The following is a 22848-nucleotide window of genomic DNA, read 5'->3' as shown; positions in this document are numbered from 1 at the left end:
AGTGAAGGCTTGTAGGGATCATGTGTACATGAATATTATTATAAACAGATCCCTTTCCAGAAATATCCTGAAATTTGCAGAGGACCACTGTGTCAACAGATGCAGCAGAATCATGGAGGGGAATCTTTTCTGGTGCTGCATGTAAGGAAGATTTCATGCCTTGAATGCTCTTTGTAACTTAAAGAAAGGATTATGAGTCCAAGCAGCAGCACTACCAGGCAATTAATGAAATTACTCTTTCGGGAGGTCTCAGTGTACACTCTTAAATGTGTTGAAAATTAGCCACAACTCCTTAAGGAACCTACTTGGAACAAAAACCAAATTTAAATCCAGAAGTTAATTTAATAATGTGGAATACATCATAAGACTTCTGGTCCACAGGTTCCCTCAACTCATTTGGTTTGGTGTTTTTTGGTTTTTGCTTGGTTTTTTTTTTTAGTATTTAAAGTTAGCATTTTACCTTGTGCACGTTTATCTCTTTATTACATTTAGTTTCATATTTTCCTCCTCCTAATATTGTTTCCAATGTAATACGTTTAAATATCCTAAATATCCTAAATCTCCCTGGGTGATGGCAGATAAAAGAAAAGTGTGTACAACACAAAATCTAGTTCAAAGCAGTCAGGCACAGCCCCACATTGCTGGAAGCAGCAGCAGCCCCTGTCACCTGCTGATACCTTTGCTGAGGGAGGCAAGAGTCTTTTTGGGTGTCCCTGGGAAGAGATGCTCTGCAGCAGCTCTAGCTTGAGTAGCATTTACAGCAGAAGAACAGAGACAAACCCAGCCATTTTATTTTGAACTGTCATTTGGAATTTGTGGTGCTTAATGACCTTTTGAAACTGTTCCCCAAGTTCCTGCAATCCTGCAGGAGGATTTAACAAGGAGGGAGCTGTGCTGGTGTCCAAGAACTGTCCTGTCAGCAAAGCACCACCTCTGCCTCTTGGCAGGTGGGGGTTCTCCTTGTGTATCCACGAAGACTCCCTATGAAAACCACACAAAACCCTCCCAAACATCCTTAAAGATGGACGTTTTTGCGAAGAGATGGAATTCTTTGTGTCCTTTCCTTTTTTCTGTAAGGCTTATAATGACCCAACTACAACAGACTGGCCGCTCTCCAGTGCTTCATTAAAAGGAGTCTCTGTGTTTCATTAACATCTGTCAGATATGGTTTATTCCTTTTCTTTTATCCTGCCTCTGGAGAGCACCCTGTGAGACACAGAGTGCTCTGCTTTATTTCCATGGGGTGCGTGTGGTTTGGGGTTTTTTATCTACTGCTCTGTGTTCAGTGAGGAAAAGAGTAATCCAGAGATGCCTGGTGGGTTTTGATAGGGAAGATGGAAAGGTCTGTGGGAATCATTTACTCCTAGTACATTGCTCTGCAGCCTCAGACCGGCAGCCAAAAAAGCTCTGCCTCCTGCACCAAAGAGGTGACAGTGCCTCGCACCAGAGACAGATTTGTGTCAGGAGGACAAATTCACTCAGGTGAAATTCTCAGGCCCAGAAGCTCAGGGTATTTTGCAAGTCACAGCAATGTCTTGCAGCAGTAAAATTCAATATTTTTATGATTCCTGGAAAAAGCTCTGTATACTGATGTGACACCATGAAGGTAAATAGCACAGCAGAACAAAGGCAATTTCAAGTAGAGAATTGGACCCTGTCTAGACTGACATTCTTCACTTGAACAGCAGCATTTTTTTTGTTTCAAATACTACTGACAGTGAACTTTGGCTCATCTGTCAAAGAAACAGGAGTTTGAGGAATGAGATTTAGAGAAATTTTTGCCTAACACTGGATGTTCATTCATATGCCAAGGGCCAAACATCCTTCCAAATCAGCTGTGTTTATTAAGAGCTCAATTTGGCAGTTACTGATGTTTATTTTTAACTTGTATAATGGTGACTATTGCTTTTATGTAGCATCTCCATTTTACAAAATCAGTGAATGAACTGAAAACCAGAGATTTCTCTCACAGGCCACGAGAACATGTGAATGGCACATCTTCCTTTGGCTACACTGGAAATGGCAGCCCTGTGTTTAGGAAACACCCTGTGCTGACTGAGGAGTGAAAAGAGAAGGGCTTTAGAACTGCGAAGTGAGGTTGGAAGGAAATGGGTACAATTAATTGAGTGGTGAGCAGGATATAATAAAGGCCTGGAAGGATGTACTGCCCACACATGGCTGTGCTGAGCTCCACTGCTGGCTGGGGAAGGCAGCTCTGCTTGGACTCTGAGTGTGTGCTTTCTCTAAGGGAAGTCATATATATATATGTATGTCATATAAATATATATATGACATATATATGAGAGAGAGAGATATATACGACTTATATATATATATATGTATATACACACAACTTATATATATATATATATATATATATACACATAGAGAGAGAGCTCCAAACCACTATTGATTTCTATCTTTCCTTGACTAATTTAGGCCTGTGACAGATCCAAGTAGTCTTCCTTTTTTTTCCCATTACCACCTCAAAACCCCAGGAAGGCCAGACAGCTGAACAACTGGTAGCTAGTGAGTTCTGTACTAGAGGCTGCTTTGCTGTATAAACCAGGGTGAAATGATCTTGCAGTATTTCAGACTATGACCTTTCAAGTAGACAGACCCAATGATTTTCAGTCAATGCTCCCTCTGCTTGATTTAGAAGCCCATTCAGAAGGCAAAAAGGCCAGTTCGTTGTGGCAACTCATTATTCCACTGTGCTGCTACATCCTGATAGATAACAAATCTGACCTTTGCCACAGAAATAGGTTGTTGTGGGCAGTAAAAGTTCACTTTGAGTGACACCATGAATGCTAACTCTCCTGTAGACAAAGGTGGCATGGGGGCAGAGCATGCAATCAATGCTCCAGCTTCAGGAGCTCCCTGAAAACCTGTGTGAGAAAACCTGGGCTTCCCATTTCCCTTATTTTAGTATCCTGGGAATACCTGTAAGCTCAGAAAAAAACCCACAAGTTGCTTCCTTTTTGCTTAATAAAGTGAGGGTCAATTGAAATTAAAAAAAAATACAGTGAGCTCCTTCTTGGATCTAAAAGTGCATTGGCCATATTCTTGGTGCCAATATTAAAATTGTGTTCTTAGATTTCTGGCTGCAGCTGATGATGGTGAGCATTTAAAAGTGGAGCTGTAACTGTGGTTAAGTTCAGCCCAGAATATGGTGTGCTAATAGGTTTATTAGGAATGCACAAATTATGGCAATGTTCAGTGGTTCCCTATTCAGAAAATTAATTCCAAGCATAAAAATCAATTATTGCTATTCTTCATCAAATCAAGTTTATTCTAATGTTATCTGACTTGGTATAATGAGATATTATTTGCTCTCAGGACTTTTTTTTTTTTTTCTTTTCCCGTCAGGCAATTGAACAAAAGCTTGGATAATCCATTTTGCAAAGCTTCATAGATGAAACAATAATATTATCCACTACCTATCAGAGTCCAGAACATATAAGCTCAGGAAAATTGTATCTCTGTTCCTCATGGTGCTGTCTATGAAATCCAGAGACTTCTACTCCCTTTCTTCCAACAGAAAACAAACAAAGCCCCTGATGAAGCCATTGGTGAAGTGTGACCATAAATTCACTTTCAAGAACTGATGTGTCAGAGGAGTCTGCCCAGCTGAAGAACCCACTGGCCACCACTGTCCAAAGACAACAGCAGAAAAGCTGAGGAGACCTGCAGACCTCTTTCTACCTCACTGAAAGCTTCTTTATCAGTGAATGTTGACATTACTTCAGAAATTATCTAAAAAATCAATATACAAACTCATCAGCAAATTAAAGATTCTCCCTAAGAGAAAGGTCTTTGGCATTGTGGAAATAATTACTGTTTTTTGCTCTTTAAGAATTGTGTGGTTACTTGAAAGTCTTTTTCGCTGCAATTCCACTTCAGCTGATATTTTCACTGACACATGTCAGTGGTCTCTATCATTTTATACCAGCTGTTGATCTGGTCAAATCATGTTCTTCTTGCTCCACCATTTAAGCAACTGTTTTATATTTGACTGAGAAATGTGTAGCTTTGTGAACAGCTGAAACACTGAAGTTTGAATCCTAGGAATGTGTGCCTTGAAGTTTGGCTCCTGTTTGGCTCCTGCAATGGCTAATGAGGGTGGTGCTTGTGTGGCAGTGTTGGCTTGGTGGGAAGCAAGTGCCATCAAAAAGCTAAAATACTTAAACTCCAAAATTACTTTAAAAACTACACCCTTAATGACCACAAGACTCAGGACTGTTTTCCTCCCTGACAGAGTGTTGGTTGCTCATTAAGCACTGGTCATTAGAGTAACCTGCAGTCCTGTTATAGTGCTGATAAAAAAACTATTAACTTGGCTTCCTCCCAGAGCAGCTCATTTCAGGGAAGTTCCTCCTACTAGACTTTTTGCTGTGTTCAATCCCTTTTCATCTGCTGACTTGGATCTGCTCTAAGGCCTCTCTTTTTTGGGGGGGGAAGGTGAGAAGATGGAATTTTTAGCACTTACATTTCACTTGCTGACATCCTGTGTGAACAGACCCACAGACCTCTGGGCAGGATCTTCAGAGGTCTAAGAGTGATTTAGGAACTCAAATCCCCTCAGTGCTCAGTGGGTCTCTGTTCCTAACAGACCCCAAACTCCCCTGTGAACAAAGATATATATTAATTTTGTAGATTAATGCATTAGTGCCCCTGAGGATCCACTAGAAATTACTGTTAAAAACTAATGCCATCAGCAAGAGGGTCCAGTAAGAAGTGGGCATGTTTGCAGCATCTCTTTCCACACAATAAATCCCCTGCAATGAGACATTTTACTGCCTGAACTGAAGCTGAACAACAGCAAAGACATGAGGTAATCTGGGTGCTCCCAAATGCCACTCAAGAGAGTTTAAATGCTGCAGAACAACAGCAGCTGTGAGTTCAGTGCCTGATTACAGGAGAATTTTTATTTCCAAAAACCCTTTTATAAATTAACACCAAATTGACTAAGAGGGTGCATAATCTTTTGCTGCTTTTGCTTAGTCCACACCAGAGAAATGGATATATGAAAATAAATGATCTGAGGAATAAAATACATTTGAAATATCATCTCCCTAGCTAGAACCACACACCTAATCTAGCTTGGCTTGTGTCTCACCATTCAAAGTTCTGCAATTTCAAACCTCCTGTATTTACTTCAAAGAGCTCATCAAGTCCCAGAACTTCTATGTTGCAAAATATTTCTAAAATCCTATTTAATCTATGTTGAAACAAAAACACAAACGAAACCCCCAAATGTCCTGGAAATAGAAGAAATTGGGTATGGAAAACTTGCTGTTTGGTATATCATTTAGTACTTTTGTTCTGTTGCATATTTTATATTGTTTTATGCCAAGCTGGTAGCAATGATTCATTATATGAAATTGGAACATTACAGATCCAATCCTGGAGCATTTGTCTTGCTGACAGGGAAGGATCCTTTAGGTCACTGAGCCACTTCTCTGCAGCTGAAGGAAACTGCAAAAAAGACACATAAGCTAGAAATATCCCCAGAAGCTTAACTCCATTCAGCTGTGTACCCCTGGATTTATAAACCCCTGACTATCCCACAATAAAATGGAAGCTGTCAGGGGTAAAAAAAACCTCAAAAGCTAATCTATGCTGTAAATCTATGCTACAAAACAGAGCCCAGAATCACTGACAGTGCACTGGGTCCTGGTGCTGGCACAGACTTTGTACGGTTCCATAAAGCAAATATTCAAATCAGAAAATGAACTTACAGACAAGACATTCATGTCCAGATGTGTTGTTTTCCCTGCAGGGTCAAGCTGCAGTGACCTCAGTACCCTCCCTGTTGTGTAACATGCTGCAAACTTGATAATGTTGCTTCATGTCTCCACGAGTGACACTTTGTCATGTCCATGTAATCTCCAGGGAAGGAAGAACCACACCTTCTGAGTGTGCAGGATTAAGTTACACAATTGATGTGGAGATGGTAGTGATGAGGAAGAGTTATACTAGTTTAAACTGAGTACCACCTAGGAGGAGCAGATGGCCTGGCAGAGATACATTGCTTACCTGGAAGTGCCCTCCCGAGCTCTCAGAGCATCAGCTGCACTTCACCGGTCCAGAAGGTGTCCTTGCACAAAACTCACATCAACTCTATTTATAAAAGTCTCTTTCCTTAGCTGTTTTCTTCTAATGCTTTGTGAAGTGAAAAAAACCCAGCAGAATTTGTGAAATGAACAGAGGGAAGCGCTGACCCAGATCCATCGTCCCACCAACAATTTCACTGAATTATGTATCCAGCTCCAAAGGCTCTTTCCACACAGGTGTCTAAATGTAAAGAGAATTAGAACACATAACCAGCTTTCAGAACAATCTATGTAAGGGCTAGTGTAATTAAAATACATTATTATTCATTTGAACTACTTAGAGTGCTGTGAAGATTTGCACAGCTTTTTGCAGAGGCAAAGAGAAGACTTTTGATTTAAATGACTATGAGCCAAGACAGGTGAGTGAGTGTAAAACAGGACAGGGCACAAGGCCCACTCTAAATTCAATGAACTCATCCCAGACCTCATTCAGAATAGCATTCAGTAGTTTGCCAGTGATGTACCATGTGTTTGCTCATTGTAGTTTTTAAATATCTTCTAATACTGGCAAGACTTGTGAAGTGTACACTGATTTTAGAAACTGCTGTTTAACTGCTCAGACTCTGGTGAATAACCAGAATTTCTGGCTGGCTGGTAAAAAGAGCCAAGGTGTTACCTGGGTTGTCTGTGGACTTGATCATTGAGGGGCAGGTGAGAAGAGCATCAGGAAATCTTGCTTTCCAGGCAGGTGCTTCAAACCAGCAGACTTTGTTTTTTCACCTCTAAGGTTGCCAACCAAATGCATGTTTAAAGTAGTTACAAACATGTCTGCACTGCAGTCTCTTGGGTTGTCTCTCTCTCTCTCTTTCTTTCTCTAAAGCTCTGAAAGAAAAAATGCATTTGGAAGTATTATAAGATTATTAAACATACCTGTCTGGTTAGAAGTGTAATTACATCCCTTTTGATACCTGTCAGCAGCAAAGGGTGTTCAAACAGACCAGATCATAACATGTGCACCCACAACCTTACACCTCATGGATTTCTCAACTGCCATTTGAAGGTAATAAAGGAAATCCATGTTTTAATTTTTAATAATTTCAATGCCTGTTCTTACAGCCATTATATATTTTGAGAATGAACAGCTGAATCCATCATCCTGTCTCCAACAGAATCTCCAGAGGCATTTTACCTGAACCTTTTTTCTCCCTCCTACACAGACTTGCTATATTTTAATTTTTTATAACCAAGCTGTATATGAACAATAAGAACATTAACTCATAAAAACATTAACTTATTGGGGGAAAATTATACCATGAGAGTGCATCCAACTCCTCATGTATTTTGACATTCCATTTAGCAGATTGTGTTATCATTTTAAGAGTGAGTCATCTCAGCTCTGAAGCACTGCAAGGGAAGTAGAAGGCCTGTCAAGAAGAAAATGTAAAGACAAATACATGTATTAAGTCTGTCTTGAATGATGTCAGAACTGAGTGTCAAGGCAGAGAGTTTCATCTCTCACACAAAAGACCTGGATGTTGAAGTTCTAAGGGGCAAATTTTCATCACTGGGCCTGGCTGGTAACACCAGTAATTGCTGCTCAGGTTTCTCTCAGTCACTAAAATACACTGCAAGCTTTCACAATGTTGGCATTACTCTTTCTTACCCCATTCAGATCAGACCAGGGACATGGCAACCCTACCCCTACCTTGCTGATAAGTTTGTTTCCAACTACCCAGAAGTTCTCAGCCCTACATCCACCTGGTCACCACAGACTTGAGGCTCTGAAGGGCCAGTGGGCACAAAACTTGCCTCACATTGCCCTGAAATCAATGGATCACACAACAGAGAAACCACCACTTCAGATGTTTTAAGGTACATGTTTTTTAAATGGTGCCAGATGCAAGAAAAACATGGTTCTCTTTTTGGACAGCAATTGGTGGAGTTGGTGCCTGCACTAGAAATGCCTCAAGAAATGCAGAACTGCAACCAAGAAGCTAAGAACTGTAATATTTTTTTAATGAAGAAATGAAACTGCAGTAGGTGATGGAAGTTTTGATGTATCCTCTCAGATCCCACAGTAGCATCAGCACTAAACAGATGTCCCATATTCCAAAGAAATGGCAGGTTTGGCACCTCTGCACTGTTAGCAAATTTAATTATGGGTTCAAATGCAATAATGGAGCAACCTTGCTTGGCTATAATTGTATCTGCAATTGGCAGCAGCTTTGCTTCCCTCCCTGCCATATGGGGCACAGCAGAACAAGGTGCTGCATATGTTCCTGCTGAATTATACTGGGTCAAATTGGGGTCAGATAAAAATATTATGGAAAGGAGGGGATGGAAAATCAAAAACAAAGAGTAGGAGCAAACTCAGGGTTTTCCTGCAATTCCAGTTTCTCTAGCCATTTTATCTGGGATTCAATTGGTTGTGAGTTCCAATAAAATAGCTGCTTTAATTAGGAGAACTCCCAGTCTGTCTGAAATAACACCATGTTCTGGGCAGAAGATCAGGAGAGGCAGAAGAGCTGGCATTGCCTGAATACAAGACAGTCCTGAGATAGATGTGAAGAATGGAAAAGAATCCTTTAAATATACCACAAATACTGGGAGAAAGGTTTTCAACTTCCCCTTTCCCCTCCCCTTTCCCTGAACCAATGACATTTGAGAAGATTTGGAATAGGGTGGGGAAAAAACTCTTCTGCCAACCCACATTACAAGTCTCCAACAACACGACAGCTACGAGGAGTAAAAAGAAAAATAATGCCCATCTTGTTATTTGGTTACATAAAATATCCACTTTAGGCAGGCCAGGTAGCAATATCTGAGTATGGCTGCCTGACATTTTCCATTACAAGGCTGTTTTCTGTTGTCAGTAACTTGGCCAGATTTAAACCATTTGGGCTGAAATTCCCATGTTGACTCTGTCTCAGGCTGAGTTTGCCTGCTATGTTTCCTGCACACGCTTTTATGTCTAATTAGGATGGCTGATTCTGATCTGCAGTAAGAAAAAGCAACCTATAAATAATTGCTCCACCAACTTCATATCCCCAGAAAGGAAAAATAACATTAAAATAATCCTTGTGACTTTTGTCCTGCCAGAAGAAGGGGAAAACTCACTTTGTGCAAGGCAGATGCTACTGAAAAAATTATCTGATGCCAATGCAAAAGTGCTCACCCCTAGCCACTGTCATCAATAGACACAGGTAATGTTCTTACCCCACTTAATTTTAATTTAGTAATATTCTGATGCACAATCATTTTCTTTCTCCTGCTGAAACTAATGGGATTTTTCCATTAAATTTATGGAGCCTCAAAGCCTCTTGTTTGTATTTCTTTAGAATTGTATCCCCCTGTGACATCTCTTAAGGCACCACAAATTACACCTCACTTATGCTATTTACTATTTGAAAGGCCAGTTTTTATCCCTGACAGTGATGAGAAGTTAATTATTCTTATTTTCCCTTTTTTTGGTACTTTTTTGCACTGTAATTTGAAATTATAATTATTACTGATTCGGAATAAAACATGAAATCACCCCTGATAGCACTGAGACTGGAATGCACAGAGGAGCCAGGCCTTCCTACACTGCACAGCAGTGCTCTGTGAGAGGAGCCAGTTGACTCTGCAATTAAATAATGTTGCCATGGCACCAGGTAGGTCCAGGGAATAGCAGGGGAACACTAATTATGGACGGCACAACCGGGAGACAGTCACAGGCAGCTGCTGCACTGGAATGTCTGGTCTCTCTGTCAGAAAACAACAAAGCAGTTTATAAATATTAATAATGAATTTGCAACATCTAATAGTAAAGAAGAAGGCTGCACATTACAGGGAGAGCTGTGTCTGGCAATACAGGGTTACACAGCAAGGCTGGAACTCCCTCCTGGGTTAAAGGCACCAGTGTTGCCCCTCCAGGTTTCTCCATCATTCCTAAGGAACCTTCCTGCCACTTGGGACCGGTCTGTGCTTCAGCCCAGGCTGCTCTTTCTCAGACTCATTCATTCAAGCCAAGCAGAGCCAAAGAGAACCTGCTGCTTATTCCATTAACAGCCATTAGAACCCTGCAACAGCAACAAGGAAATGATTTTGTTCTCCATCTGGCACGCTGAGCTTGGCTGAGGAAGGACCTGGAGGATGGGACTCAACCTGCACTTCCAGAGGTAATTTGGACTCAGTGACTAAAGCAGTAACATGGAGCAATTTGTCTTTGTATTGTAGCAGTATCCCATTTATATGAGCAGGTCGTACGAAATGAAAAATGATGATTTATTCTCATTTTAGTAGGAAAATTCCCTCTTCTCATCAGTCTTTTATAACACTGTAACAGACCTTCAGGAGATAAAACTGGACTAAGAGCACCTGGTGAAAGTCCTTCAGAGGAAAGAAATAAGTTCCAGTGGCTTTTTGATTAAATTCTTATGGACAGAAATGAAAAATAATACAGTTCCCCGACACCTTGATATCAGTGTACTGGTTATTAGAAGGATGTTCATGTGAGAAACATTTCTGCAGGTCTACTCCATGCAACTCATTTTATCTCTCCACCACTCCTCCCAAATGTGAGAGAACCAGCCCAGATTATTCAAGGATCTTTGTTTTAAAAAATGGGACCTTACAGAGTTTCAGCTAGTGAGCCAGCTCATAAATTCAGCATTTTACGTGGCAGCCCTTGGCAGAGAACCACCACCCCATTAAATCATGCTGGGCAAGAAACTGTCACTTTGGTGAATCATGAGAATTACTAATTCTATTATAATGTGTGTGTGTATGGGGAAGGTAATTCAGGGGGAGTTTTAGTTCCATCTTTATGGCGTCCTTCAGAAGATTATGACCCTCACCACTTCTCCCCGTTGTCCGTTCAGCTTCCAGAGCGACTGTTAAAAGTTCCAACAGCAGCAGTTAATAAAGACAAGCAAAGCATAAACCTTTGCAAAACTCATCCCTGTTTTGCTGCTCCCCTGGTTGCTGGCATTGCCATTCCACTTTCCCCTCCAAGGGTGCATTTCCAACAGGGTGCAATGCACAGGTCCCAGGGCTGTCCCAAATACTCTGTAATACCTGTGGGCCACGCTCTTCATTGTCCTTACAAAACTGACACTCACATTTGGAGGTAGTTCAGGAAAATCAGATGATCACCCAGAAAAGGAATTGGCTCCTGTGTGCCCATGTTTGAGTTAGTGCACACCTGGGAGATGAGCTCTCTGTATTACAGCTGAAGTTACTCAGGACTGCACTTTATATATTATTAAGACCTTTTTGAATTTTAAATTTGAAGCTTCCCCCCCCCTCAATACATACAATCATACAAATTACAGTTAATTAGAGAACAAGCACTATTAACTATGAAATTCTCACAGTCCAGTGGTTAAAAGAAATTCAATCAGTCCGCCCTTAAAACAAATTCAGGAGCAGAGCAAACAGTCCTGTCTGAGCGCTGCACACTGAGCCAGCTTTTGTGGAAGGTGCTGGTAGCAAATATTTAATTTTGCACTCAATTGTTATTTGGTGAGAGATGTGGCAGTAACTTCTATTTGACCTCAGTCATTCTGAGAGATACAAATGCACGTGAAAGATCTGAGAAATTTCGCCTTCTCACCATTACACATAAAATATGTAAATCTTCTCCCAGATCAAACACATTTGCACTGTTAAGGAGCTACCTGATGGATGCAGACAGATTTGATGTATTAATCCACCTGAAATAATGCACGCTACATAATTCAGTATTAGCACATTTAATGGGAACTGCACAAGTCCAAAGTGTTGGTAATTTCAGGCCCATAATTTAAAAGTACCTGATTTAATTCAACGTAAAGGAAGAGATAAAAAGCAAATTTGTTCTTTCCTCCACTAATGAAACAGTACTTCAAGGTGCAATAAAGAAAAAAATTTGGCTCCACTCTCCCTGCAGTCTGTGTTTGGAAATGAACACTCTTCTCGATTCATAAAATCTTGCATGTGTTTAGGTACTAAAGAAGAAGTTGATGCTGGGTTTTGTCACCAGTACTTGTGAAGCAAGCTTATCCATTTTTGCATTAACAGATGTAAATTGCTGGAGGCAACTATTAAGCACGAGTAAACATGTGTTGCCTTTTAAACACTGTCACTCCTCTAACAGACCAATGGCGTGATTATAAACATGGCCAAGGGGCTTTCTGCAAATTATTTTAATTCCTTTTCAAATTATTGCTCATTATGTCCTGTGTTTCTTCCTATATGGTCCCTTGGCACGTATATATAGCCCAGTTTAAACAGCAGGGCAGGGAGTTGTTCTCTGGTGCATCTTGCTGTGTATTTCTGTCAACTCCCCCTGACCCTCTCCTGTGAGACACTTAACTACCCTTTTACTTCCCCCTCATAACAAAGCAGAAGATGAGCAGAATAACCCAGGACTGAGCTATCCAAGATTAAGGACATGTCTGCACTGTGCAATGGAGCGTGGTGAAAACAGTTTTAGGGAATCTGTGCCTGTGTCTAATAACAGCCACAAGCAGTTTTGCCCAACACTCAGTAACCTTGTCAAGGCACCGCTCAGGTCCAAACAACCAGGGGTAATTAGGGATAATTACCCTGGCACAGTTATTTTGCTCCTAGTTTTGAAGCTGACTTGCAGCGTGCCCATAGGTTTGCTCAGACCAACGTGCAGAAATACTTCTGGCTCAAGGTCACACCAGAAATCAATGGCAGCAGCAGGAAAAGAGCCCAGATATCTTTAATATCAGCCCAGCTCAAAGTCACTTGGTGCTCTCCTTCCCAAGCACAATCACCCTCTTTTTCTAGTACAGACAAGTGTTGGAGAAGCTGCACAACTCGTAACACACGCAGAGAAAAAGCAGCACATGCAAAACTGAACCACCAGAGTATCACTCCACCAACAAACTGTCCTGGTGCAGGACCATGGAAAATTTGGCCCTTGGCCTCTGTCGCTGCGATGGACCTGTACAAATAAATTACATCTGTATTAAACAGTGGGGAATTCACTGTTTAATAAATGAAGTATTTATTTGACTACAGACAGCCACGTTCGCTCATGTCAGAGCCCTGAGGGGCAGCTCCTGCTCAGGGTGGCACAGCAATAAATTCCAAGTTTCTCCAGTCACTGCTGAGTCTCCACTGGAGATCCTTCACACTCCCACTTCTGTGGCCGGCAGCAGGATCTGACTCTTAATACATGAACTAGTGACACTTAATGCCTAGAAGGAGAAATTCAGTTATCTGCAGCAACTGAAATAACACTGTGCAGCTTGTCATACCCAGTCCAATTTGTTCCACAGTCTTTCAGAGACACCGGGGAAATACTCCATTCTCCAGTTCAGCAAGCTTCATCTACAGTATATATTGCTTCCTAAAGAGTTGCTACAGTGGTGAAGAGAAAGAAATAGAATAGAGGCTCAAAACAAAACTACCAGCTTTCCACCGTAACTTCTGTTACTGAATGTAAATCTAAAGCCATTTTCTCTTTGAGATAATTGCCAGTTTCTTCTGTTTGCTCGAACTACTTGCTTTGGTACAATTCTGCACTGATTTATTCTTGCATTTGAGTTCACTTGTTAAAGTGTAAGTGATGGGAAAAATGGCTCTAAATTTCACTGCTTTAAACATTTCTCGAATCCATAGATAACACAGGCAGACTGACTTTCTAAGTTATTGTCATCTCTGTTTCCCTGAAATCACAGTAGTTGAAACCATTATGTTTGGTTTTTTTTCCATGCACAAACAAAATTCATATCCTTTCAGCTTAAATTATTTTTAGATGGCGAGGTGCAGGAGTAAATACAATGACAAAGCACAGCGGGTTTCTCTCAATATATTTGGAGCAAAACCAAGATGGAGCTGTTTCCAGCACACAGCAGACTCCCAGAAAATTGCACTCACCGTGCACAGCAGATGTAATAAATTTCCATGCCTCTAGACAGAGCATCCAAGCCCTGCTTTCTCTGCCCCAAACTAACAGAGTAAGAGGTAGTTCTGATAAAAGGCTCTTTTTGAGGCTGTTTTTCTTCAATTCATTGCCATTGATGAAGAATTCCTCTTGATTTTGTAAAAACTCTTTGTGGGAAGTTTGTTTGTCAGCCGCTGGCACAGAGGGAAAGCAAGGATAACTATCCCATTCCCCACAAACTCCACAGGGCTCTCATGAGCAGCACTGGGACTTTCTGAGGACACTGGTGAAGATAACAGGGTACTTCCCACAGCAAGAATTAACTGGATGAGGAGTCAGGAAGAAACAACCAAAGGAGCCATTTAATTTTTCTTTTGGGCATTTTGCTTCATAGATCTTCAGACAAGCCATCAACTTTTCCATTTCGGAAATCAAATCTCAACTTGATTCTCCCCTGCCAATAACAAAACAAAAGATGTTCTGTGTCTGCCCACAGAGCCTATTACATGGCCCACAGTTATGCCATCTCTTCTGGGTGCTGGTACTGAAAAAGGAAGAATTAGAGCACAGAAGAAATGCTTTTGATGATGTGTGAGCCTCAGAAGGACCACACTAATTTAAGCTCTCTGGGCTTACAAGGAACAGCTATTGCTGTGGGTAGTTACAAATTAGAAGAAAGGGTTCCTTCAGTGGGAAGAATTCAACAGCTCCTTCCCTGAAGAGTCTTAACTTTTTAAAACCATGTTAAGGAAAAGACAAAATGAACAAACACACTTGTTGAAGGAGGAAATCAGAAACTATGTCCCTGCTGAGGCCAGTCCTGCCCTGGGGGAGCTTAACAATGGGCCCAGGTCAGGCTTGGATCTCAGGAGGACTCAGATTCCTGGAATACAGTGAGGTTTGACTTCACTTGTGAAGTCATCTTAAAAAAAATAAATAAAATCTGAATGCTCCCCATTGTGACAGGATGCATGGGCTTGGGGAACTCACACTGTCCTTGACTGGAAATCTGGGGAGTGGATCTTCACTGGGCATCAGTCACACTCTACCTGCAACAGCATTTCTTTTATTACTGAAAATCTGCCTGTACTGGTCCTTGCAGGGTTGATCCCCTGATAAGTGTTTCACACCCACTTGCTTTGTTCATTGTTATTTTAACGGGGTGAAAACGTGAAAAAAAAGCCCACAAGAAACCAGGCTTTCTACACTGTCACAGAGCCCAGCGTTGAGCTGCAAATATCTGCCTGCCTGGGACAGCCTCCTCAAGCCATCCACATCAGCAGGCAGCAAATGTCCTCTGAATGTGCCACCTGGCACGACTGCTCATTGCTTCCTAATCCTCCTGGAATAGCATTTTCCAGACAATTCCTATCACACACCGAGCAGTCTCCGTATGTTTGCAAAATGAAGTCAAATTGGTTTGACATCTCCTGCAAGAAACCTTTATCGTCAAAATTTGGCAGAAGAAAAAGACAGGACTTGCTTCTGACCTAATGGTTTCCCTCCCCTTTCAGGTAAATTCTTACACTGGGAGACATTTACATCCCAGAGCTGATTTTTCTTGTATACTCAACTAACTCTATGCAAAAAAATCCAGCACAGGATTGCATGACAGAGGATAAAATGTCAGTTTTCTCCTCTATCCAAGCTGTGCTGAAGGCAGACAGGTTTACAGCAACTCTTGCCTCTGCACCTCTCTGAGTGCCTTCCTGATTTATGGCAGAAAGAAGCTCCAAGTCAGAGCTGATTTAACTGTGGCAAAACTGCAGGAACCATGGCAGCAGCTCCAGAACTCTAACCAGAGCCACTGTTACTCATCTGTATTTTTGATAGTTCCATGCATTGAAGTTGTTTCCTGATGGGCACATCTGCTGCATTTACAGCTTTGTTCTACCACCATGGAGAAGACACTACCACGTGTTCTCAAGCTCTCCCTGTTGGCAACAGTAAAATGTGTGGCCTCAGAATGAGAGGAAGGAAGGAATGAACAGCTCATGGAAAACCTGACCTCCCAGTCTGTTTCCAGCAGCTGTGACAGGAACTTCGGTTTGAAGGTTTTGCTATGGAGTCCTGCCTGGTAGCAGAGTGAGACAAATTTATGAGTTCCCAGTTCCCACAACTGATTACAAGGTTTCCCTGGACAGCTCAGTTACATACGGACATCTACTGATGGAAACCTTTAATCCCAAACACAGGGAGCCGATTTTCTGGAGGCTCCAAGTTCCTGCTTTCATACAGAAGAGCTGTACCACAGGCAGAAAGAACAAAAAGGTCTGATGATTAACATGCCAGTGATTTTAGGAGGAAAGCACAGCTCTTGCTACAGACTCCTGGCAAGAGTTTTGCCATGTGCCTCACTTTTCCAGCCCCAAAGTGGTGACTGGAATTCCCCCATATCCTGCTGTCAGTGAGGACTGTAAGGTCCACACTGCAGGAACTATTTTTCAGTGGTGCTTTTATCCTGCTGTGCTCAGGATGCTCCAGTTTTGCTGGAGTGTGTGGCCTCAGCTGCACTGCAAGGGATAATACAGCTTCTCCAAGCATGACCTTGTCTTCTATCCCCCAATTTCCTACTTAGCATCATGTTTAAAAGTAACATTTGTGCACTTGGTTGAAGCTTGCAGGAATTCTTTAATTACTTCTAAACCCAGCTATTTGCCATTCAGAAGCTTGTGTTACAACATTAAAAGGCTTTGACAAAGTAACGTGGAATTTCTGGAGCTGGCTCCAACAACACAGTTTCTCCTTTTCATCTCCTATTTCAAGGAAGAGTGACAGCAAAAGTTAAATGCTGTTTTTATTTAGTGCTGTTTGATTGAGAGATTAAGGGTTGAATTTCTAATTTGAAGAGCAATTCTCAACGGAGGCACAATATTTGTATCTATTAAGGACAAGGTGCCCCTGAAATTGCAATCTGCTCCTCTTCAGAAGTTTTAAGCTTCAGGAAATTATAGGTTTCTACCTTGTCTACAAAAAAATATATGTAGTTTTATGAGAGTGGAATATACATGTATTTCAAATAAAAAAGTAACCCATTTAACCTTCAGACAAGGCATCTCTTCCAGCCACCAGCAGCCTCCCAGTAAAGCAGCTGTTGATCTTAATTCATGGACACCTCCTTTCATAGCATGTAAATCCAGTTACATGCAGTTGTATTCCCTATTCTCAAGCCAAATCCTTTCCAGTTCCAGATCATCCCAATTCTGCTGTGCAGCAAATGGAATGGGGGGATAATTACGAGGCAATCATTTGGAAACGGAGAGTCTTAAATCACCCAGACATCTCATCATCCTGCAACATCCTCCTGCCAAAGGACCTCCTCTTCTCCTCTGCCAGTGTCCAGAACAAACAGACTCTTTTCCTGATCCCTGCACAAGCCAAGTATATCTACGTGGCCCTAGGAAGACTCCTGTAGGGGTAGTGAAGATGTGGAGAACAAAAAATTTTACATCAGGCTATAAGGGGTGTTCCATCACCAACTCAGCTCCAATGTGAACTTGTTAGACTCTTCATCAATCACCTAAACAAAACACTAGTGACTTGTAGGCAAATGACCCCTCACCCAGCAGATTAATTCATTATAAAACATCTTTACCCAGTGTGATGGTTGCAATTAACTCATAGAACTGTAAGAGGTTTCAAAACCTAAGTCAGGCTGGAGAGCAGAGGAAATGACAGACACCAACAAGACCCCAGACATTTCAAATGGGGAAAAAAACATTTCAGCCTTCTTCCCAGCAAAATCGTTTCTGTCTGGAAAACACTGCAGCTATTTATACTAACTATTGTGTTAAGCTCTGTATAAAGCACCTGCTCCAGGCCATAGCACCTTGCATCCCAAATTAGGCAAAACAGATGCAAAGCACAGTCACAGAGAGAAGAGATGACTTCTACAAAACAAGCATGACAAACACATGAACTGAATTTGAACTCAGAGGGTATATGGGAATGCTTTAACTGAAAGCCTTCCCTTTCCTGTCAGTGAATTTCCCAAATGCATACATCTAAATTCCTGTGCCTTTCACTGCATTCACAGATTTGGATTCCTTCTGTTCCTACCAAATTACGTAGGCTCCCCACCTTTAAGAAAAACTACCACGGCTGTTAGAGTTATTTCCCTCTCTTTCCATTTCCTTAAAGGAACCTGACTCCAGGCATCAAATACAAAGGCAGTTCTTGTGGGAACTTTCAAAGTTGCTTTTATGTCTGATCGTCTTCGTGCTGAAGTCACAGGCTGAATTACTGCTGGCACAGGAGGATGGGCAGAGCTGGAATCCAGGCAGTGTGTAGGTGTTCTTGGGGAGCAGCTACAGGCACGTTGCCTGCTCAGAGCAGGCAGGATGCAGGCAGGAGTCTCCTTGCCCTCAGCTGAAAGATTGTCTCAAAACTCTGCCTGCTCCTTCTCTGGGATGTGGGTTTGTGGGGATTTGGGTCTCCCTGGCATGGTTGACTTCCATTGTCTTGACAGCACAGCTTGGGAATCAGGGCTCTACAGTGAGTGCTTGGACCATAGGAGCAGGAGATAAGAGCAGTATGATAATATGAAAATGGGTTAGGTGAATCCTGCATCTTTTTCTTTCTGAGTACAAGGAAGTAGAAGCCCCATAGAATCATTTAGGTTGGAAAAGACCTCTGAGATCATCAGGTCCAACTTTTTACTAATCACAACCTTGTCAACCAGACCAGAGCACTGAGTGTCACATCTGTTTCTTGAACACCTCCTGCAGTGGGGAACTCCACCACTCCCTGGGCAGCCCATTCTAATGCTCAGCAATCCTCTCCATGAAGAAATTCCTCCTGATGTCCAACCTAAATCTCCCCTGGTGCAGCTTGAGGTCACTTCCTCTTGTCCTGTTGCCTGACCCCCACCTTGCTACAACCTCCTGTCAGGGAGCTGTAGAGAGCAAGAGTTGCCTCTGAGCCTCCTTTTCTCCAGGCTAAACAAACCCAACTCCCTCAGCTACTCCTCATAGGATTTACTCTCTGGTCATAGGACTTAGGCTCCCACAGACCCACCAGTACTAGGTTACACAGTTGGAGAGTCTGGGCTGCTTTTGAGGGACTCCACTATCCATCCTCAGGCATCACAGGCCTGCTGGAACAGGAAGTTTATAGTGCAGGCTCTCCATGCTAAGTAAAATTATAACAGCATCTGGCATCCTGCCTCCAGCATAACCCAAACCCAAGCTTCCTAAACTGATGCTTCAGAGGGCAGCAGAATAAATAAACCTCTCAGCAATATGTCTAGCCAGCCATACAATGCTTTACATGAAGAAAAACATCTTTCCTGAGCCCAATAGGAAATCATTTTGTGCCCTGAAGCATGAGATTTGTTTACCCTTAACTTAACATGCATAATGCTAGTTTTGTCTTTTTGCAATGAAATTATCCATTCTCTTTATAAATCTGGCTCTTCAGATTCCCTTGAAGAAGCTTATGGAATAACTTGGAGAAATAAACCACTGGAATGAAACTGTAAGGAAATTACTGTTATTTCTCCTAAGCTACCTCAGTGTCTACAGAGGTTGGACAAAAGTTCACGCACACATCCAGGCGAGCACTCTCCTGAGCAGTATTTTACTGCTAAGAGTGTTGGCTAAATAACAAGATGTATTTCATATTTAATTCCCCTTGAAATGCAGCACAAAAAAGTGCAAATAAGAAAGAAAACTGAAGACACTGGTCTGCATTTAACACTGGAGTTGCTGGGTTTTTTTTCTTCTCGCATTCAAGACAATTTTGGAGGCTGAGGTTAAGAATACCAGGGACACTTCAGACAGACACCATTCCTTAGTGCAGGGGGGTCACACCACTGAGATCCATCACCTCGTGGGCTGGGTCAGAGTCCATTGCACACTTTAAAGAACCTGTATTTTCACAGAGGACACAAAGCTTCTACAGGACAGTCAAGGACTTCCACGACAAGATTCTGGTCTTTTCCAGAAATGTCGATTCACACCAAAGATTCATTTGTTTGAGCAGCCACACGGTTTTTTGGCTGCCCCCAGGTTCTCCACACACAGATTTAATCAAAACTCAGATGCTCTTTTTCTCTCATGGGAAGAAAAAGGGGAGAAGAAGCTGCTTGCAAAGGTTAAAGATCTTCTTTTCGAAGGCTCTGCGGTGAGAACCAAAAACATTATTCCAGAGAGAATGAGGACTGCTAATCCACAGCTGACACACCGTCAATACTGATGAGAACAATATTTGCTGAAGGGCGTAGAAAATACCTTTCATATTCACATGCAAACAGCAATGCAGGAGAGTAAATAGCATGGTCAGAGTAGCATGGCTGGTTTTTTTCCTTTCTGGTACCTGTTGATGTGCTCTGGTTGTCTATCTCCATTACATTCCTGGCATTAAGTCTTGCAGGAACTTGTTGCAGTTCCCAAGGGCTTTATTTCCACTACAAACAGTGAGTGCACTGCAGCAAGACACTGAAAAAAACTAAAAAAATCATCAGCTGAGGCAATGCAGAGATAGTGGGGTTTCATAAGGACTTCTGCCAGTCTAGTGAGGTTAAACTCTCCAGGCTCCTCTTCACAGTTAATAAAGAAAGAAAGGCCCTCCCAGACAATAAGTCTGAGCAGCTAAATTAAGCTCTTGCTCTGAGGTGCAGGATCTTGATCATTAACTGTAATAGGGCCCAGGTACATTAACTGCAGTGAACAGGGGCCTCACAGCCTTCAGTTTGCTCAGTTCCTTCTCCAAGTTCTGATCTGGATACAATTCAGAGTATGCAAAGTTGGGAGTCCGGGCCCTACATTGACTGTGGCCCTCAGGCCATTTCAGACAGTGATTTAGGACACCTGCATTGGGTGTATTTTCATGTCTATTGAAAGCTAAGCCCAGTGTTTCTATATTTTTTTTTAATTTAATTTTTCATTTTTAATTGCTTTCCACCTTGGATGAGTGCTGGGCTGAATTGCCCACACAAACACCCAGGTGCCAGCCCTGGAATAAGGGATGCTGATACTGATGGCTCAGTAGCAGCCCGTGTTTAGAGCATCCTAAAGCAGTTACGAAAGTGCAGCCTCAGGCACTGGAAGTCAGATGGTATCAATATCCTCCTGCTTTTTTACTGCCATGATCACCTTGATCCCTGTATCCTCAAACCAGTCGCCACCAGTCACCCTGCTGTATCTCACTTCTTGCCAGTACTCAAGAAAAGGAGTTTCAGAGAAAGAAAGCCAATATCAAAATTTCATTATTTCTAGAGGATAAATTCTATAACAAAGGCTTAGGGTAGGATACAAAACCTACACGGGGAGAGGATGTCTCCACTGCAGAGCCTGTGCACTAGGAAAGCCAGATAAAGGATGGGAGAAGAACACCTTATCCTTTGTTCAACAAAAAGCAAATTAATGGCTTACCTGCCTCTCCACATCAGCTTTTACAAAAAAACCAACCAACCAAAACCATACAAAAAGCCCCTCTCATACCGGAATTTTTTGTCAGAAGTGTTTGTATGTTTATCCCACTACAAATCAGCAAGATCACAGCTAAGCTATCACAGCCAACCAACCCAAATCAGAGCTCAGCTACTCACAGTCAGCTCAAAGCAGGAAATAAAGAAAATTTTCAAAGAATCAGTCATCTAATTAATTCCTCGTTGCTATATTATGTAAATAGATATCAGAAAAGAAGAAAGCCTTAAACGTGTTAACATTCACTCAAGCAAATATTGACATCGAATCCAATAGGATTACTCCCCTGAGAAATGTTAAGTGTACACCTAAGTCTCTGTGCAATTTGGGCTTAGGTTTGTTGAATAAATAGCTTTCTGAGAATTATTCATTTTGTTATATATTGCACCATCTGTAGGAATACTGATACAGTAATTTGAATATTACTGAAATACTGCTTTTATAAAATATTCAGCTGGTCCCCTAATGCAGGTGAGGGATAAGACAGTCATAAAACAAACTCAGGAAATATGACAAACTTAGTCACATTATAACAAACATAATTCATTCCCTTAGAGTAATCAAGTTTATTAAACACAAAGCCTGGTTAATATTTTATATTTGCAAACATCTTTTCCCACTAATGGCCTAAAGCATTTTGCAAGCTACAACATGCAGACAACATTTTAAGTGCAATCTCTCCTCCTGTGCACCCCAGTTGCCAAGCTCTCAGCTGAGAGCTGCCCTCCCACACATCAACAACAGCCATGTCAGCCCTTTCGTGAGGCAAAAATAAACCCATTAAGTTTCATCTAAATACTCCTGTTGATACCCAAAAATTAGAGCCTGGTCAAAAAACCAAACAACTGTTCCTGCTGAAATGGGCAGAAACCAGGAGTGAATGTTCTGGCATCTGCATTGGGGCACACACACATGTGCAAAGGGGTGGCTTAGGAGAGAGGATGAGAGAGGATTTGGGGAAGAGGCAGAGACACACATCCAGCATTTCCATTTGCCAGACTGGGGCACCTTCCACCAGACCAGGTTGCTCAGAGCCCCGTTCAACCTGGCCTTGAACACTTCCAGGGGCGGGGAAGTCATATCTTCTCTGGGCAACCTGTTCTGGTGCCTCATCACCCTCACAGGGAACAATTTCCTCTCCATAGCCCATCTCGCCCTGCTTGCTGTCACTTTAAACCCATTCCCCCTTATCCTGTCACTCCATCCCTTGTCCAAGGTCCCTCTCGAGCTCTCCTGGAGCCCCTCCAGACACTGGAAGGGGCTCTCAGGTCTCCCCAGAGCCTTCTCTTCTCCAGGCTGAACACCCCCAGCTCTCAGCCTGTCTCCACATCAGAGGGGCTCATTCCTTTGAGCATCTTCACTTTGGAAACAAAGCACCGCTAGAGGACAGTGGAAGCTAAAAAATGCCTGGCAGCCCCCTCGGTGCTTGGAAATAGGCTGGAGATCCGGCGAGATTCGCTCCAGGAAATTCGGTCGGTAAATA

At 42.1% G+C, this 22848-nt stretch overlaps 1 long non-coding RNA gene across 2 annotated transcripts in view; it reads right to left on the bottom strand.

The window, feature by feature from the left end:
* LOC135424599 (uncharacterized) overlaps window positions 1-22848 on the bottom strand; it is a 266173-nt gene that overhangs the window by 5537 nt on the left and 237788 nt on the right. For both annotated transcript variants that reach the window (XR_010435275.1, XR_010435276.1), the window contains 3 exons: window positions 6733-6938; window positions 6040-6297; window positions 4490-4625 (listed from right to left, as the gene is read on the bottom strand). This is a non-coding gene — a long non-coding RNA (uncharacterized LOC135424599). The remainder of the gene's footprint in view (window positions 1-4489; window positions 4626-6039; window positions 6298-6732; window positions 6939-22848) is intronic.

Source organism: Pseudopipra pipra, chromosome 19 (genome assembly GCF_036250125.1).
Source record: "Pseudopipra pipra isolate bDixPip1 chromosome 19, bDixPip1.hap1, whole genome shotgun sequence".
In the NCBI taxonomy this organism is placed as follows: Eukaryota; Metazoa; Chordata; class Aves; order Passeriformes; family Pipridae; genus Pseudopipra; species Pseudopipra pipra.
The sequence above is the reverse complement of the archived record's forward strand: the minus strand, read 5'-3'. Positions and strand labels throughout refer to the sequence as shown.